This window comes from Odocoileus virginianus, chromosome 19 (assembly GCF_023699985.2).
Source record: "Odocoileus virginianus isolate 20LAN1187 ecotype Illinois chromosome 19, Ovbor_1.2, whole genome shotgun sequence".
NCBI classification, from domain to species: Eukaryota; Metazoa; Chordata; class Mammalia; order Artiodactyla; family Cervidae; genus Odocoileus; species Odocoileus virginianus.
The window spans coordinates 25,958,049-25,975,217 of NC_069692.1; the positions used below are offsets into that span (position 1 = coordinate 25,958,049).

The window sequence follows — 17,169 nt, forward strand, 5'->3', positions numbered from 1 at the left end:
TCCTCCACTTAACAAAGAAAAGAAGAAAAATCCCTTTACCAGTATAAATTGATTTGCCACAGACAATACAATAGGGCATGGAGGGTGAATAGCAACTCTTCTCCTATGTGAGGACCATTCCACCCCATGAGGTCCCTATCATGTTTATGAGTGTAAATCATATTTATACTTCTGCATTTACACACAGGTCCAGGGCCCAGGTCAGTGCCCTGTTTAAAAGAACTAACCATATGTGTTGTATGCAGCTGTATACATATGACCATGGTGTGCTCACCTGTGTAGGCACACTCTTCTGGCAAATGCAGTCTCCTAAACAATGATGTCATTAGAATAATTATTTTTGTTTTATTTGTCCAAGGTCAAGCATTCACTCTTTCAGATCACCGGTATCTTATAAGCTTGGTGCTAGCTCACACTGCTGCAGGACTGGGACAAAGAGATGATGTTACAGTCTGGTTTCCATGGCAACAGAGGAGGGGTAATGAAAACCGAAATGTTGGAAACACCCATTCTGACAATTGTAACATAATTCAGGTTATTACAAGGATGTAACTACTAAAGAAGCAGAAGTGTCATTACCTTGCAGCTTGTGTTGGCAAAAAAGCTACACTGCACATTTCTCTAGTTGGGCTGCTAAGAGGAAGGAAACCACACACACACACACACACACACACACACACACACACACACACACACTTGCGCGCCTCGTTTTCTGCATGTAAAATGTGTGTGTTCTTTAAAAGCCAGTGGTTGGCTGGTTTTCCGGACATGATGTGGTTGAAGCTGTCATCGTAATGGAAATTCATTGCTGTAGCTATGGTAAATCGAGTTTTCTGCCTGTGCTGAATGCATTAGTCTAATGAGATGTTTGCAGCCGGAGAGCAGGGCTGCTGGAGACTAACTATGAGCTACTAACACACGGGTGGAAGATTAGCTTTTGCAACACTCGGTTTGCATGTACTGAAAGTCATCCGTCTTCTGAGTCAACATTCCCGGCCTGGTAAAGAACCTGATCAGGGCTCTGGTGCACGAACTGTAGGTAAGGGAGATGCACAATCGGTGGGTGTGCCGCTGACATGGGATCCTTCTCTTTTCACTGTCAGCGTGACAGGTTACCTGTTTCAGATCTCCTGGGTTGCATGTCTACCTTTATGACAACGCACAAGCATCCTGCACTAAAACTGCTGAGGCTGGCAGGTAAACTTTAGTTCCTCCTACTCAAAATACAGTGATTTCTTGGCCAGATCTCAGAGGGGGAAATGTGGTATAGAATTATATAGTTTATCCATTTGGTGTGCATACACTACTTTTACTCTGCATTTGAATATGTAGAGAGTTACTGTTTTTCCCAAATGTGAACTCAGATAATTGGTTCGCTTTTTTTTTGGCATGGTGATTTCACTTTTTTTGTTTTTTAATTATAAAAAATTACAGTATATCTCGGGATAAAATATATTAGCCTAAAATTTAATGTTTATAATCAGTATGTTGTGAACACGCAAGAGTGGTTTTTAACATTGAATTTTGATTTTTGTATCTCAGATGGAATATTTCATACACCTTTGTGTTGGTTTTTCCTAATCTACCAGGCTAGATGAGAATACTATTTATTGCTAGTTGCTGGTGTTGGCTAGTTTTGGCAAAAAAAAAAAAAAACAACCCAGGTGATTGTGGAGTGTCAGAAACAGTTTACCCAAGTTCAAATACAGAGTCACCTCCTTCCCAGGTGGGGCTTTTTGTGACTTGAATCCAGCAGCATGAAGCTCTCTATCCAGGTTGCTTGCTGAACAGGACAGGACAGTGAATGAGGGTGAGGTGCCAGCTGCAAGGGAATTATTTGATTGATGGTTCAGGTGCAAAGTCAAAAGTTCTTTCCATTACCTGTAACAGTTTAGGAGAAGAGGTTCCGGGTTCTACAATGATACTCAAGAGGGTCGAGACAATCAGTAGCTTCCTGAGAAAGTGGCTTTGGGGTTAGTTTCAGAAATTGTGGTATTTGAGAAAGTAACCCAGTCACTTCAGAATCCACACACTTGTTGTACACTCTGTTTTTCTTCTTTTTCAGAGGAACCATTTTTGAAAACTGAGAAACGTAGTTCTTTTTCTTCCTCACAACTTTTTTTTTTTTTTTTTTAAAATAGGCTATTTGGAGTGAAAGCATAAAATAACTTTGAAGGAATTTACAGTGTGGAAAAGTAAACTACCTAGGGTGTAATATTCCTGTGCAGCAATTTTTTGTGGTGTTGTTTGGTAAAACTAGCCTGAAAAAATGAAGCGGGTATTTGAGCAACAGCACTTGGTGAAGATTACCTAGCAAAGCAGTAGTGAATGGTCTAAACTCAAATAAAATGTGAATGTAGAACCTTCGGTTTTAGGGAAGTTGTTTGGTGACTTCACAGTCTCTATCTTTCAAACATATTTGTGACAGATATTTTAAAAAATATGAATGTACTTTCTTTATCTCTGTAAGTTGTGTATTTGGAGAGGCTATGTATTATTTTGGTAAATTTATGTCTGCTTGATTTGTGGAATTATAAGAAAAGTGAAAATTCCACAAACACCCAGTTCTTTTGTGTTTAACATGTTTAAATTTCTTCCCTGTGCCACTTAAATTACTTTTATTTTGCTGCCAGCTCCCACTGCCCAAAACAACAACAATAACCAAAACCTAATAAGTAAATGAACAATAATAGAAAGAAAACAAGAATAAATTGCTTTCGGTCATTTATTTGCTTTTGGTGGTGTGTTTTTGAGGCAAGTGAAACCAGCAGAAGCAGTTTCACTTTCTATAGTTCTCGGTTTCTGGGGTTTGGGGTCTCAGGGGCTCTTCCAGGAGCAGGTAATACAAGCAGTCAAGCTGCTAGAACACAAGCCAGCCCCAGGTACTGTCTCTGCTCTAAAACTTTTGTACTGAAAATTAAAAAAATAATGACTTTTTAAATGTGACATAATGTTTCCTTATAAAAATTCAAGCGATGCCAAAAAGTACAAAGATAGGGTTAATGTTTTTTTTTAATTTTAAACTTTAATTGATGTGAAAAATCAAAAGCAGAAACCTCTTATATTGTGGCGGCTTTTATGTATTTTTAAATCTCAATTTTGGACCTTAAACATTTCAACAAGTTTAAGGAAACATTGCTGAAGTGCCCTTTAAACAAGGGATGTCCAGAGAGAGATCATCTTTATGCACACGTGGGGAGTTAGATTTTACAGGGTTTGGTAGGTTTGTTTACAGTCTGGCGCGGTGGGCGGACACATCACACATGTTCACTCGTTCCTGAAGACGCTTTAGAGCGAACGCGGGTCGGGCAGAGGTGAGGCGGGGCTCAGAACTGGCACCCTGGGGCCCCGGGCAGAGCTCCGCGGGTTGAGGTTCCTCCCGAGGCTTTACCCCTGGAAGCCGCAGCGTCACCCCGACGCCAGGTGGCTTACCCCCATCCACCCGTCTCGGAGAGAGCAGGAGACGACACCGCCTGGGAACTTAAGAGCCCAGACACCTCCAGTTTCATTCCCTGAGGCTTCTCCTCCACTGAGCCTCTGCTTTTATTTGGGGATGGTGTGGGAGAGAAAAGAAAAGAGATGAGGAAAGACTCTTTTCCATCAAATTATCGAGGGCATACAATTTGGTCTAATATTTTGGAGATGAAGTTTGTAAAAGCAGTCCCTTTTGGTGTGAGCACATGTGCTTCTTCATTTCTGTGGGCAAATATGACATTTCTAGGAGAGAACTTTGTGTGAGTGACCCCTGGACATCTTACTTCTTAATCCTGCAATCTCTCAAAAGGCTTTTTTAAGGTTTACGCGATTTTAATGCTTTTGCTGCTTTCAAAGGCAGACAGGTGAGGAGAGGCAAGGGGGATTAAAAACAGCCACTGGGAGAAAAATCAAATGGTTTGGTACCTATATAATGTAACAGAAGCCACCACTGTGTCTAGTAAATTACTCTAAATTTTAATTAATGAGTCACAAAAGCCACACCATAAGCTTTAAAAATTACCCCTTTATCAATAAGGTGATAATTAACTTTCTCTGGAATTAGCAATTCTCTCAGCCCCGGGCAGTATGCAGCCTAGTAAATTCTCTGGAAACTTGCCAATTTTTAACAATTGGTCTTTTGGCAAACCTACTGGATTTTAATTCAAATGTCTATTGTGACATTTTCTAACGTGATTCAGAGACCATTAGGATCACCCAAATTGTGGTAAAATTTCTGAAGTTTGAAACAGTGGCTCAGAGTGTTTGGATTGCCTTTGCATCTGTCGCTTTGTCTTTCTTCATTTTCCTTTTCTACCTTTCCCCGGCGGCCCACCACATCCCCCTCCCAACCCCGAAAAAAAACCTCTGCATTTGCAAGAACGCCACAAGCTAGTCTCTGCTGCAAATCTCTGCTAGAATCTCTGCTGTAAATCTATGTGGTGAAGCCTGCGTTTGTTGGTACGTACAGACCAAGTTCAAGTGTTTGGCTATGAGCCCACGTGGTTCTAAGTGTTTTTCATTGTTGTTGCGTTCATCTCGGTTTCAGTTCTGGCAAGGGTTCGTCCCTCAGTATGTCTGCAAACTCTCACCCGCGGTTTGTCCGATGCCGAGATTGACTGAGACTGATGAGAGGAGCTGCAGGCCGTTTTAGACGCGCTCAGGGCTCTTTGCAATCTGGTTTATTCTGAGCTATGTGGATTAACGTCTGAAGACGCAGAGGAGTCCTGAGCAGCCTGCTCTACAGAGAATCCTCCCCCACCACACACTCCCGGGGCTGCTGGTCACTTGCGAGTGGCATTCAGGGGTAGCCTGGGGAGGGACGCTGCTATCCGGCCACAGAGGCAAGTGGTGATGGGTGTAAATTGTTCTCTCTTCACCCTCTGGGTTCTTTAAACATTAGCATCGGTAGGCTGTTACTTCTCAGTCAAGAGGGCTGGATGGATAGGACGGGATGCTGGAGACAAAGCTTCCTGCTGGGTTAAGCTGGCAGTTCTGACGCAGTCAAGAACATTCCTCCGTTGGCAGGGTGGGGAATGGAGAGGAACAACCAGCATAATTTGTGCATTCTGGAATAAATCAGCATTTTTCAATCTGAAGAGGCACTTTGCCACCACTGAGATAAAACACCTATTGCTTCTTGCAGTGATTACTTCATGGACTACTATTTTAGTCCAGAAAGGAATTTATTACCCAGTGGCAGTTCTCACTTTGCATTAAGCTGAAAAGTCATTCCATCAAGTGTGTGACACCCTGGGAAACCGGAGTATATTGTGAGATCCACAACGGGGGCTTACCTGGGATTGCTGTCATTACTGTTTGACCAGTTGTGATTTATAGAGAATTGTAGAAACGCTTCTTTACCATCCCACCAGCTCAGACATGTTCTCCTTGAATTTTTATTTGTGGGGAGGCAGGTGTGCATTTCTTTGTCATCAGCTGCATTTATTGATCACGTAAGTGGAAGCTGGTTCCAGTGTTGCTGCTTTTTTTTTCCCTTAGTGTTAGTACTTTTAGGAAAGATTGCACCCTCCTTTGAGCCCTCTGGGGAAGGGGTTGGGCTGAGGAGTGGTGGCCTTCCTGTCTCCGTAGGGCATTCAGCACAGAAGCAGAGGAGTGAAGTTGGCTGGTGTGAGAAAATTAACGTGCCAGGGAAAAATAATGTCATTGCTATACTTTGAAAGGTGGTGATGTTGTCTGGTTAGCTCCATGACTGTGACTCAACTTTTGGGAGCTGAATCTTTGGTAACAAAAGCCTTTGCCCTTCTTGTCACTCTGTGCTGACCATTCTAGAGCAAAAGCCCCAATTCTTTCAAAGCAGAAACTTGTGGCTGAAATTCATTCTAATGAAATAGACAGCCTTTCATCAAGATGGGCACTAAACTTGGGAGCAAATGCTAATCTGGGCAAAGCAAAGGACTATATGGGTTGGGTCCTAGTCCATCCCAGGGAAAATAGCACTGAACCAAGGTAAAAACCAGGGGAGAGAGCCTGTTTCATCCCTCTTCTAATGAGGATTTGACCATCACCCTCTCTTCCTGTGTCCCTTGGTGTAGTTCAGAAAGGATTCAGTAAGAGCCGACAGTAGCTCATGGCTGTCAGCTCACAGAGCTTATGGGTCGTTCGTTTTCTTTGGGAAGGAAAGACTTTCTATGTTCCCTTTCACATTTGTCCACAAGTCATCCTGAGACATGGTTGTTCTGATGAGAAAACCAGGGTGGAATGCCAAGGAGTATGTTTTTCTCTGGTGTCCCGAGCCAGGCCTTGAGCCCTCTTGCTGGACTGACGTTAGCACTCAGCGGCCATGTGTCGGGGTCTGCCTTGAATGCAGCCTTTGAGCAGGCCTGGGGCTGGCATCAGGATTTGAATCCTGTTTTGACAGAGTTTTGGTAAAAGAAAAAAGGAAGAATTGAGAAAAACCCAAGGTACAAAACAACTTTGGGGCATTCATGCTTTTTGTTTTGGAGCTGGTAGTTGGACGTTGTGTTACTTAACTCCTTTGGGTCTAACCGTTTCTGAACCACTACAAGCCAGTAGGAATCATTCTCAATCTTTGTGGCCTTCCAGAAAAGAGGCTGACCTCTTTTCTTCACAGTATTTAGGATTTAGTGCCCTCACTGTTGGGAAATTATGGTGATGTCACGGTTTAATCAGACCATTAGCTTTTAAGTTATGCTCTTTATCTGAAAGCGAATAACTCCTAAATTCACTTTATCCTAAAGTGAATAATAAAATGTTGGGTGAGGCATTGGATTTCTTGATCAGGAAAGAACTCCACTGTCGGAATGCAGTTCTATCATTTTTCAGTCCAGAGAAACCTGTGGTCACTGGTGTGATTCATGCTGTTGCCATTATTGTCTGTGCTGGGGGGCTTTGCTGTGAGATTTGGGGGTCAACAGCCATCTGGGCGTTCCCACTTCTATTGAGCATTTCCCCTTACAGATGCCAAAAGATACTCAAGCACATTTGATTTCACCACTTTACAATCTCATTTGCAAAGGTGCTTCAAGTGGAAAGCTGTAGAAAGCTTTAAATTTTGGTGCACATAATTATAAAGCATAGGAATAGTGGGAAAAAAATTCATCTGGCTCTAATGCCTGAAATCATCACCTACAGTGTGAAAATATAGCCCTTGTATTGAGTGTTTGTAGTGTAATTAATACTAAGTATTTAATATAAATAATAAGAGCAGACTGTAAGGTGAGACTGTGTTGGTGCCTAATGTGGAAATAGTTAATTGGTCCCACAGTGAGAGGCTGTACAACTGTTTTGTGTTAATGAGACCAAGTGAATATAAACTCTCTCCAGGGAACTGAAGTTAGAAACTGAAGTTGGGGTGCAATGTGTGTGGTGGTGTGTGGGGGCCAAAGGTATGCGATGCTTTAAATGGACTGGTCCTTTGTTTCTGTTGCCCTCCTTTTAGTTGTGAAGTCATTTGGCATGAAGCCAGTAAAGAATAAAGTACCTAAAATTCTCTGATAGCAAAGAAAAAGTACATTCAGAAAAGCTTGTCTTTCACACACATTTCCCTGGAAGCAGCCCAGATCTGCTGGGATCAAGTGTGGAGAAATTGAGTTCCGACTAGCTGAGACCAGAGTAGTGTAGGATAAACTGGGAGCACAGTCATTACGGGGCTTCCCGGGCGGCTCAGCTGGTAAAGAATCCGCCTGCAATGCAGGAGGCCCCAGTTGGATTCCTGGGTTGGGACGTTCCACTGGAGAAGGGATGGGCTGCCCACTCCACTTCTTGGGCTCCCCTGGTGGCTCAGACAGTAAAGAATCCACCTGCAGTGTGGGAGACCTGGGTTCAATCCCTGGGCTGGGAAGATCCCCTGGAGGAGGGCCTGGCAACCCACTCCAGTATTCCTACCTGGAGAATCCCCATGGACAGAAGAGCCTGGCAGGCTACAGTCCATGGGGTCACAAAGAGTCAGACACAACTAAGCGACTAAGCACAGCACAGCACAGTCATTAAAAAAAAAAAAATCTGTTTCTCTTAGGCCACTGCTTTTATGACTATACTTGACATTTTCAAGCCCAAGAAAAAATATTTCCATGGGACCAAAACTTAGCTGGTCTTTGTAGATTTCCAACAGTGGACAGGGTGGGTTTAGGTGGCTTCCTGGACAAAGTTAAGCAGTGCCCAGCTGTCCTTTTGTTGAGATTTTATATATTCTGCTTGTGCACTTGCTAAATTTGGGACAGGATAAGAAGAATTTACACCGAGACTGTGGATCCACTTAAGTCTTGGACCATTTTCCAGCCAGCTCACCCCTCAGTGGAAGCCGGAAGGTTAAAATAATAGCCTAAATAATGATCTTAAGGGAAAAACATCTGACATTTGAAGGGAAGAGTTAAAAGTGAAAACATATACTCTGAGAAGTGGTCTCTAAGTGATCACCAGATTCTTTGATTGAATGGGTTTGAAGGTCTCCCTCCCAGGGCAAGCCTCAGTCTCTCCCCAGTATTTCAGAAGTTGTTGGGAAGGTTACTTGGGATAAAGTACATAAAGTTCAAAGGAGACAGTATATGGAAATGGGCCTTATAAACTGTAAAGTGCTGTACAAATGGTAATGTTCTTAGCCTCCTTAATCAATGGAAATTGATCAGAGGCCAGGAAAGAAATTCAGGCAAGGCTTTATTGGGGCCCCTCCTAGAGCAGGAGGGAGCGGACAAGTAACAGGTTCCCTTGTTCCCTTGCTTACTCCCTGAGGAGGGGTGAGCTGGTTGCTTATGGGGGGTGAGCTGTAGGGGGTGTGTCCAGGGGCTGGGCACAGTGGGGTTTGCCCATCCCTTTGGTGATGTTGTGTGCAGGGGCCATGCATAGCACCCTGCTTTTGCTTCCAGCAGCTTTCTTTTGCTTCCCACTTTTAAGAAGTGGCAGTTGGATTTTTGGTTTTTCTATCTCATTGTCCATAATTTGCCTCAACTGCACATGCACAGAGCTATTTTTAGTCCCATGTAATTTCTTTGTCTTTTGTTGCTCCAGGAGACATTTGTCCAGGTGCAAGCATGAAGCAAAGGGTGCCAGGTCCCAGCCTTATCCCAGTAATAAATGCCTGTTTCCATTTATTAAGCACCATATGCTCAGGGGTGTTGAGAAAAGCACGAAACATGCTTTATCTCATCTGTTTGATTTAATCCACACAGTAAGTCAGTATGGGAGGGGCTGTTTTTACCTCCATTACACAGATAAGGAAACCGAGGCTTAACTTGTCGTGGGTCACATGGCCCTATGAGCCTTGCCTTCAGTTTTGAAAAGCTGATGAAGCATCCGTGGCTCTCCACCTGTGAGGGTGAAGAGAAAGATTTCTTCCGTGCCTCAATGCCAGCTGCTCCTGCTGAGCCTGGCTGGGCTGCTGCTAGGCCCAGCAGGTTCCAAAAAGGAAATGATTCCCTGGTGTTTCCACTTGGAAAGCCATTTTTGATCCAGAGCAAACTTTTTTTTTTTTTAAAGCAGTGGGCTCTCAGGCTTGTCAAACTCAACTCTCTTTTTTATTACAAATACTTTTAAACACGCTGTTTACAATCCTGGGCTTCCCTTGTGGCTCAGCTAGTAAAGAATCTGCCTTCAATGCGGGAGACCTGGGTTTGATCCCTGGGTTGGGAAGATCCTCTGGAGAAGGGAAAGGCTACCCACTCCAGTATTCTGGCCTGGAGAATTCCATGGACAGTATAGTCCATGGAGTCGCAAGAGTCAGACACGACTGAGTGACTTTCACTTACAATCCTGAAGTAAATTTCCCAGATGATATAACCCACCCACATTCATAATTTAAGAAAAATCAGCATGATGTCACCTGTGAGGTGAGAAGAGAAATGAAGGCAGCATGACTTGTGATCACTTCCAGCGCAGGTGCCCAGATCTGGATGCTGCCACGGTGACGAGATCAGGTGCGTGACACCTGCCACCCCCAGCGCAGCTGGAACAATGAGTGGGACTGGGCCTTTGGATAGCATGAGCTCACGCTGCTGCCAGGGACAGGATTTTCCAAAGTGGTAAACAACTCTTGGAATTGTGAACCAAACAGAGAAGAGTCTTTCCTTGATTTACATACTGATTGAATGCCTGGGAAATATCATAGCCGAGGAGAAACACATTATGTTTACATGTAAATGAAGTTAGTTCTAGGTTCCGAAAAACAAGGTCTTCCCTTGTGTGACTCTCTGGTGTGACAGTGCTACCTTACGTGGGACAGCTCCGTGCACTCAGCATCCCTGGAGGCCACCCTCCAGTAAAGTTCACCCTGCCCCCAGCTGTGGACCAGGTAAAAGCATCTCCCACACATTTCTAAAATGCCCCTCCACAAGGGGTGTTATCACCACCACCAAGCACCTGGAGGATCAGAGCCTGCCAAGTTGCCATGCATTTCACTCTCTCCTGCCTCCCCAAACACCTGATTAATTATGGCTTAGAAAGAAGATGGTGCTGTTTTGCCAGCTCCCTACATGATTAATAAGCAGAGTCATCTCAGATATCATGGTAGGAATCTGGGGGGTAACTGACATCCTGAGAAGATGCTTTCTGGTGAATTTCCTCCAAAAACTGCAGCTTTTAAGCTAAGTGAGAAGGCTCTTTCTATTATGTTTCATTTTCCTTCAGAGTGTGAGTAGGTTTTATGGTAAATACAGTATTTTATAAATACCTTTGTAGAATTTTCCTGGGTTTGCTTAAGCTCATTAATTCTTACTGATTAAAGTGTTTTGTTTTGTTTTGTTTTTTACTAGGTATCCACACAATAGCCCTGGAACATACCATTATTCCACTTTACAGACAAGACTCCCCCATGCACCCCCCACGCCCCCTGAGATTCAGTAGTTTAAGCTCAAGGTCACCCAGTCAGTGGTATATATGGTCTCAAAGCTGACTGTACCTGACTTCAAACTGATGCCTTTGCTCCAGTGTGACCTAGCTCCTGCCTTCGTTCTGGATACATGATACACTTTTATCTATGATGTGGAAACCTCATGTCTGAGTACGTTCTCCTTCTTTGGTACACAGGAATGGGGCGAAGGAATAAAGATGGCACAGATTCTTTGACATTCCTCCCATGGAGCTGTAGGGGTTCATTCCCTCTCTTTGACTCTGGGCTGTCCTAAATGACTTGCTAGGCTCATAGCATGTGACTTGCAGGGCAGAGGTGAAGAGCCTCTGGGACTCTTGAAATGCTCACACTTGGAGTGCTGAGACATCACGCAAGAAGCATGACTGCCCCAGGGCTGCCAGGCCATGAGACACTCTGGAGGCCCTGGAGAATAAGACACCCAAGGGGAGAGAGAAAGAGATAGGATACATGGAGCCACTAGACATGCAAGTGAAGATGCCATCCTGGAAATGGATCTACCTGTCCCAGCCTCCCCATCTGATGCCTCAAGGATCAGAGACAGACTGCTCAGTTGAGCCTTTCTAAATTCCTGACCCACGAAATGATGAGACCTACATAATAAGCCACAAGTAGTTTGGAGTAGTTTTTAAGTGTAGCCACTTTAAAACACATAGTGATGTCACTCTGTGAGTTGTACTGTGTGTTGTATATTATTTTTGGTGCCTAAGAGAGAAGGATTTTCCACTTAAAAAAGGAGGGTAACATTCACTATAAAATATAGTTGATTTCCATTTGGTAGGAATTGAAGTGAGAGAAGTTTGGTGTGTGTTTTCACCATCAGAAGTGTGTGTTTTCAGGGGAGCTATTATTTTAATGTGTGTACTTAATTTTACAGTTAGCTTATATGTTTATATTTTTAGTAAAAATGTTTGATTTAAACATCAATATGACAGAGTTGCATTTTAAAATTCATTTATTTAAATAAGCTGTTTAAAGATTTAGTAGTTATTAGGTAAATATGGTACAGGAGGTATATTATTAGGGTTCTCCAAAGAAACAGAACCCAGAGGATAGATAGATAGACTGATTAGAGATAGAGATTTATTATAAGGAATTGGCAGGAAATTCCCTGGTGGTCCAATAGTTAGGACTTGGCTCTTTCACTGCTATGGCGTGGGTTCAATGCCCAGTTGTGGAACTAAGATTCTGCAAGCCGCACAGTGTGGCTCCCTGCCCCTTCCTCCCACTCCCACCTTGGCTCAAATGATTATGGAGGCTGAGAAGTTCCATGATCTCTGGTCAGTAAGCTATAGACCCAAAAGAGTCAATAATAGTTCCAGTCTGAAAGCTGGCCAACTTGAGACCCAAGAGGAGCTGATGTTTCAGTTCAAGTCTGAAGGCAGGAAAAAACCTAATGTCCCAGCTCAAAGGCCATCATGCAGGAAGAGTTCCCTCTTACTTAGCCTTTGTGTTGTGTTCAAGCCTTTCCTACCCACATTAGAGGGAACAAATCTGCTTACTGAGTCTACAGAGTCAAATGTTAATCTTATCCAAAAGCATCAGAATAACGTTTGACCAAATTATCTGGTTGTCCTACAGTCCAGTCAAGCTGACATGCAAACTTCACCATCATAAGAGATGTTCAGACATGACAGATATTGCAAAAGTTGTAGCTAAGGATCTAAAGTTGGCTAAGCACTGCACTGTGCCCTGTGCCACCCCTACTGAGGGTCTGAGAGTTTGGAGCTGAAATCCTTGGTGAGATTGCTTAGTTCACCTATAGAGGTTGTGATCCTCTGAATCCTCCCTGTAATGTGTCTTGGAGAAGTTATTCTTTGGCTTTCAGAGGAGATTTTAGATCAGAGAATGTCCTTGTTGGTGATTCTTCTTCTGGGGAGATTTGAGCCACCCTTCAGACTCCCAGCTGTCTTCCTGGGAGTGGCCATTCCCTGCACCCCACAGCTGGCTGCCCTGTTTTCTGCGGGTGCCTCGGGCACCCCTGCCAGCTCCTGCACAGAATTTTATGTCACAGGCAGCTTGGTCCTCTGGTAAGAGAGTGTCTACCCTGGCAGTCAGGGTCACTGGACAGCCTGTCTCAATATGTAATGTGAAGTCTGGCTCAGTGGTGACAAGGAGCTCAGATGTGATGTATACAGCGTGACATCATAGGCGCAATAATAAGTCCATGTCTCATGACCATGATGGGAGTTGGACATTTTCATATGCCCCTCTGGGCTGGGCTTGTTTGGATTATGCTGTGTGACACCATCAATTTCACTTACCCTCTGTCCTCTCTCTGTGAATTTGTGTTCAAACTGCCCTTGGAGGTGGGATGAAAAGTCCTTAGTACAACATTTCTATCTCTTTGACTTCTTTGACTTAGTTTTATAGCAGACCAGAAAATCAGAGGTGGGTACCTCAGTGGGATTGAAGAAGACACATATTTTTCTCCAGGCGGGTTCCTGCGACTGGGGGTACTCTGGACAGCCCTTACTCACACAAGGTGCTGTAAATCAGCAGAGCCTGTAATTGTCCTCACCCTATCTTCAGTGTCTGAGAGACAGATGAAACTTTCCACAGTGCATACTGCCCCTCTCTGTAGGACACAAGACATCCTAATATAATGTCCTGGGAGACATCCTAAGATGCTTTGTTCACCAGTTGGCGGCTGGGGGCGGGGGGGCGCAGGTCTTGAAGATACAGATTCTACTTGAGTGAAAACTACTAATCTACATTTCATCCCTTTAAGTAGATTTTCTTGAACTCTTCAGTCTTGTAGTTCCTTCTTATTCTTGAGAGATTAGCCTGTTGAAAATGAAAGATAATTATTGTGGCCTGAATTTGACCTGGATGTTCAGATGCATGCGGTTAACAGGCTTTGCTGCAAGGAGACTGACGTGCTCTTGCTGCAGTGTCTGTGACAGTAGCAGGGTCAAGCATCCCAAAGAGGTGTTTTTGTTTTCTTTTTTTTCCATCCAACTTCTCTATTACTCTGGGTAAAATATGTCTCCCACAGATGAGTGTGGAGGCTTGCAGCTGGACCGACAAAGCAGGAGGGAGTCACTGAGGGAGATGTGCAAAAGTAAACTGAATTCTGAATATCACGCAACTGGGCTGATGTGATTTGGAGCAATGTGATGCGTGATGTTTGTTTTCCCCTGACACTGTAATTAATTCTAGGAAGTGTTATAGATTGTTAAATTTTAGCAAGCAGGTAATAGAACTGTTCTTTGAAGTAAAATCAGTGGCAACAACCTAGTTGTTTTACAGTCATGTGAATGAAAGACAATTACAGTTTGTGGGAACTGTCTCCATCAAGTTTGGAGAACTGTCTCCATCCAATGCAGACAACATTGGCAGGGCAGGGCGGCTTTTCTTTGGCGGGGTGTTGCTGTGAACACAAATCACAGAGTTTGATGTGTGTGCGGGGAAACAGCCAAGCATTTTCCCCATGTAGCCAAGGAGAGTGCTTAACTTGCTTTTCAGATATTCCAGCCAGTGTCCAGCAGGGAATTTTGCTAATAAATATGACAATAACATTGTAATGGGACAAGAAAGGCTGACACAGCATTTAGTTAATTTGTGTTCGGCATTAGCAGGGAGCCTTGCAACCCCTGGGCAATGAAACAGGAGCATACTGGTTGACTGTAGGCATTTTAATTAGAGGTCTTGGGAATATTTCTGTGCTGTTGCAGCTGAGTGAGACCTGGCCCCACAAAGTTTACCCTAGGCGGGCTTTCCTCCTTGCCCTCAGCAGCCATTAAAAGGTCTTACCCAAGGCAAGGGCCTGGGGGAAGGGAGGAAAAAGTTTCTATGAAGAGAAGGACTCCTGGTGGGCTGGCGTCCAACACCAATTAGCTACTCAGCTGTCAGCACCCAGAGCCCTCGATTTAACCAAGTGGTGGCAAAGATTGACAGAAGTGGCTCGACCCCATGATGGGTCCCCAAGCATTTTTAAAAGGTTCTTTTGACTCTTGCTACCTTTTCATAATTTGGCATAAATACAATGCAAGAATAAAGATATTGTAAATCAAAAGCTGTTAGCGCACATGGCCCCTGAAATTTATGGGTATTAAGTAGAAAAAGCTTAGGAACATTTCACCAAATAATTTTCCAATCCCCTAAGACTCATTTAAATTTCCCTCCTCTCCCTCTCCTGTTGCTGATGCACGTGCTCTGGCTGCCAGCGATTGATCGCAGAGGAGCACCTGAGCCCTAAGGTGGGGGAAACCAGTTCTTTGCCATCAGACAAGCTGGGCAATTCTTGTAGGGTGAGGTCAAAGCTCTGCCCAGCTACCAGCACCACATGGGCAAAAAGCCAGGGAGCCAAGAGAAAGATATGGCAGCCCCTCTCAGGTCAGTGATTCGGCCTTGGAGATGGATGAGTCAGAGAGATGAAAAGAGGCGATCTAATCACCTCGGCAGTGGCAGGGCTGGGATTCAAATCATGGATTGCTCAGACACCAGTCTCGCATCACAGCCTCAAGTGCGAGGCAGCGGCTGTCCTCAGAGATTTCCCTCAGTGACAAGTCACAGTCATACACACGAAATAGATAACCTCCAACCTAAGGGAGCAGGGGACTGAGGTACCGACCTGAATGGCTCTCTAAGAGAAAGTACAAGAATTGGGTGAAAGCAGGGAGGCCTCCTGAAGAAGGTCATCCTTGAAGGGCAGGAGACTCCCTTTTGGTGCTAGCAGATCTGACTTTGTCTATCTGAATGGCCAGAGTAAGTTTATTCTGTGTGTCTCACCCGTCAAGAGGGGTTCAGTAATTTTTGTCAAGTTCACTAATTAACTATTACTAACAAACATAAGTAACAACACCAGTTGGTTTCTACTTCACTACTGGCAGTGAGACTTAGTAACCACCATTCAGGGCACAGCTGGGTGATTCTGCTCCTTATGTTGACCTCTGATGGGCCCACTGCTCTGCAGACGTGAACACCTGTATCACAGGTAGCTCTGGAAACAAACAAGGTAAGATGGTTATAACACATAATTGCCTGGCCACAGGGGGTGTGCAATAAGTTGAAGCTAACGTGAGTCTGTCTTTTAGCACGTGGATTTTCAACTGAGCCCCTGTTCATTGTCTGTGAGGACAAAGTCTCTTTTTGATTGTCCTTCTGAGTTGATAGGGGGCCCTCTAAGTTCATAGCTGCTTGGAAGAAGTAGAGAAGGTAGTAGGCCTAGAACTCCCTATGTGTCTCCTGGCCCTATGATGAGTTGTATTTTATTCAGTGAGTAAGGAAAAGAAAATGAATTTTTCCTTAGATATTCTTCTGAAGCTGACAGAAATCTGTAGATCAAGAACTCATAACTGTGGCCTTCTCCACATGAATCCCTGGGCTCTCATGCTCTCTGATCCCCAGCCAATCCTGGTTCTCCTCAGAGATAACATCTGTCCATTTCAATGCCATTGTTCCTATTATAATTAGGAACATTATATTTTAGAACCAGGCTGATTTCTCATCAGGTCTCCAATATTATAGCTACCATGTGCTCTTAGATCTGAGGGCCCATATATGTGAAACTTTACGTCAACTCTTCGCTTAGCTAAGTTGGAAATTTTATAGTTTAGGAGAACACAAAGTCAAGTTGAAAATATGGCTTTGGCTGGGTCTGGGCGTCATTGGGGTTTTCAGGTGTAGCTTGGCAGCTTTCATCTAACAGAAACATCAGGGCTCATAGAATCAGTCCAATGTCAGAGTTTCTAGATACCGTGTTAAATATTCCTGCAGTGGCTGCCACCCCTCACATTTTAGAAAATGAGGGCATGCTAATGGCATGATGTGTTGCTTTAAAGGCCACAGTCTCAATTGTTCTCACAATGAGGGAGAAAAAGCATGCTATTAAAATAGATGGTATCTGATGTTTTCCCGTGCATTCATATTTTAACATTTAATTGCAGGTCTACATTTTAGGCACTATTCTGGAACGCAAGAAAAAGTTAAGTCATGGTCCCAGCCTTCATGGAGCTGATGATATACTGGAGGGGTCAGCAAACATTTTCTGTAAAGGGCCAAATTGCCAGATGTTTTAGGATGTGGGGCCCTTTTGTTTGCAGCCCCTCAATAGTGCCCTCTCCAAGCCCCTCCGCTCTCCAGTCCTCCCTCCCTCCCTCCAGCCTGCTGACCCTCACTCCTCACCTTTTGCATACCCAGTGTCTCCTCACCCGAAGGACAGCTGGCAGGATCTCCAGCACAGGTTGATGGTGAGGATGAACCACGTTGGCAATGTAAAGCTCTCAGACCCTAGCTGCCTCCCTTCCTTCCAGAGGAATCTGAGAAAGTAACATCCCTCCCCTCTCCCAGGTTAAACCGTTTACCTGTGCCCCACTGCAACCCAAACATCTTCTCCAAGACTACTGTCC

General features: G+C 44.2%; 1 protein-coding gene across 4 annotated transcripts in view; it reads left to right on the top strand.

Annotated features, from left to right (window-relative positions):
* Positions 1-795: 795 nt before the first annotated feature.
* The window catches only part of SCML4 (Scm polycomb group protein like 4), a 108,039-nt gene continuing 91,665 nt past the window's right edge, over positions 796-17,169 (top strand). For 3 of the 4 annotated variants that reach the window (XM_020892366.2, XM_070450014.1, XM_070450013.1), the window contains exon 1: positions 803-1,039. The gene's annotated coding sequence lies outside the window, so the exon portion shown is untranslated. Of the gene's footprint in view, positions 1,040-17,169 lie in introns of all 4 variants that reach the window. The other variant, XM_070450011.1, reaches the window with a different exon arrangement.